Source organism: Moschus berezovskii, chromosome 19 (assembly GCF_049115385.1).
Source record: "Moschus berezovskii isolate FMDL1 chromosome 19, NW_MosBer_1.0, whole genome shotgun sequence".
In the NCBI taxonomy this organism is placed as follows: Eukaryota; Metazoa; Chordata; class Mammalia; order Artiodactyla; family Moschidae; genus Moschus; species Moschus berezovskii.
The window spans coordinates 7,089,078-7,091,668 of record NC_142478.1 but is presented as its reverse complement, the minus strand read 5'-3'; the positions used below and the strand labels follow the sequence as shown (position 1 = coordinate 7,091,668).

At 45.5% G+C, this 2,591-nt stretch overlaps 1 pseudogene; it reads right to left on the bottom strand.

The window, feature by feature from the left end:
- Positions 1–1,331: 1,331 nt before the first annotated feature.
- LOC129542756 (putative MAGE domain-containing protein MAGEA13P) lies at positions 1,332–2,383 on the bottom strand (annotated as a pseudogene).
- Between the last annotated feature and the right edge of the window lie 208 nt (positions 2,384–2,591).

Below are 2,591 nucleotides of genomic sequence, written 5' to 3'. Positions count from 1 at the left end.
TTACAGCCAGCATTCACTTTAGCACTAGAAATGTGCCTAGCTGGCAGAGTACAGGACTCCATCCTTTCACCAACCCTGGGCATCACTGAAATAATAATTCAATGTCATAAAAAACATTGTTGAATAAAATTTATCATGTCCAACTCTTTGCAGCCCCATAGACTGAAGCACAACAGGCTTCCCTGTCCTTTACCATCTCCCAGAGCTTGCTAAAACTCATGCTCATTGAGTCAGTGATGCCATTTAACTATCTCATCCTCTGTCATCCTCTTCTCCTCCTACCGTCAATCTTTCCCAGTATCAGGGTCTTTCCTAATGAGTCAGCTGTTCACATTAGGTGGTCAAAGCTTTGTAGCTTTATCTTTAGCATCAGTCCTTCCAATGAATATTCAGGATTGATTTCCTTTAGGATTGACTGGTTTGATTTCCTTGCAGTCCAAGGGACTCTCAATAGTCTTCTCCAACACCACATTTCACAAGCATCAATTCTTTGGCACTCAGCCTTCTTTATGGTCCAAATCTCACATCTATACACAACTACTAGAAAAACCATGGCTTTGACTAGATGGACCTTTGTCAGCAAAGCAATGTCTCGCTTTTTTTTTTTTAAGATTTACTTTCTCTCATGTTCTTGAATAAGCCAAGCATATCCAGGTATGTAGCATTTAATAAAAACTACAGACTAAAAGAGATAAATGAACCTAATGTGCCATCCTTTATACTTTTTGTGTATTCGTGCATGCATGCATGCTAAGTGCTTCAGTTGTGTCTGACTCTTTGCAACCTCACAGACTGTAGAACACCAGGCTCCTCTCTCCATGGAATTGTTCAGGCAAGAATACTGGAGTGGGTTGCCATTTCCTTCTCCAGAGATCTTCCTGACCGAGGGATCGAACCCACCATCTTCTGTGGTTCTGCCTTGCAATCTGATTCTTCACCACTGAGCCACTGGGGAAGTCCCTTCATCATTAACTTTTCTGCTGGGTTCTTTCACATTTCAAAGCAATTCCTATTCTAATGCCTTGTTTCAGATCACAAGGAAAAATGGGGGGTTTCTCAACGTGTTTGCAAAATTGTAAACCTCTTATATGTGATAAACAGCTATAACTGTGTGATCATGGTCACTCATAAGCTTAGATTCTGGAGCTAATTAAACTTTATTAAACAATATTTGGGGGGGAAAAGCAAATAATAAAAAAATGTTAAATGTCCAAATCACCCATATACAATAGAAACATGAAAATGGTAATACACTGTTCTACCCTAGCCCTCCATTACATGGAACACTGACTGTTGTCTTCAGATGAAGACTGCAGAAACTGCTTTGGACTTCACTCAGGGCAGAAGAGGTTGCTGAACATAACACTGGAATTTTCACTGGCCATGGAAGTAGTGTCATCCCTGGGGACAGTTCTGGCCTGGGCTCTCTCATCTCTCAAAGCTTCCTCATACCAGAATAAGAAGGAAGTGGGGTCAGTCCCACTGATCTTGGCAAAAAATTCCAGGACTTTCATCTTGCTGGTTTCAGCATAGGCCCTTGGACCCCATAGGAGTTCATAGTGTGGAGGATCACTGTGAGGCACCTGCTGATACTGTAGATATTGTTCCTCCACCAAATCTTTGGTGATGAGTTTCCTGAGCTCCCCGTAGATGAAATGCTCCTGCCCAGCATACACCCCCATCATGTTCAATGCTTTCCAGATTTTCTCCTCAGGGGCACAGTTGCCCTCCATGAAGATCATACCCAGGATAAGTATCAGGAAGCCAGTCTTGGGCATTCCCCCATCATTACTCAGCATCCCATCGTAGCTGAGGTTGAGTGTTTTGACAAGCTCATAGGAGTGTCTCGTAGGGTCCACTTCTTTCACTTCAATGCCAAAGACCACCTCCATGCACTCACAGCCTTCGCTGAAGATCTCAGGGAAGTTGTCCTTGTGTTCTCTGACAACATTCCTCAGCATTTCTGCTTTTGTGGTGGGTTCCTTTGTTACATATTTGACACACAGGAACTGCACCAGTTCAGCCACCTTGTTGTTTAGCTCATCACCAAGCAAGGACTCAGGATCTGGTGGAGTCTGTGCGGTACTGGGCTCCTCCTCCTCTTGGCTTCTGGAACTCTCATCAGATTGACTCAGTGGAGTGGCTGAGGTGGCAGTGGGTAAGAAGCAGGCTCCCTGAGAACTCTGGACAGCACTCAGTGCCCCAGTGGCAGGCACCTCCTCTGTGGTTCCAGGGATCAATGGGGTGAGGGAAGAGGAGACGGTGGACTTGGGGTATGAACTGGCCTCTTCCTTCTAAGCCGTGTGCCTAGGCCCTGTGCCTGTTTTAGTGCCTAAAGTTCTTCCTCAAGCTTGCAGCACTCACTCTTCTGACGCAGAGACATGATGGCTGGTATTGGAGGTGGCCAGCAGGACAGTGGGACCCTGGCACCTCATGAGGCAGATGGAAAAGGCAGGTGTCTGCAGTTTCTTCAGGATCCTCCCTCTGACGACTGGCAGAGTCTGGGCCTCGTCCCTTTGCTGACCAGGAGTCTCCCTGCTTTTTAATATGCTGTCTAGGTTTGTCATAGCTGTTCTTCCTAGGAGCAAGCA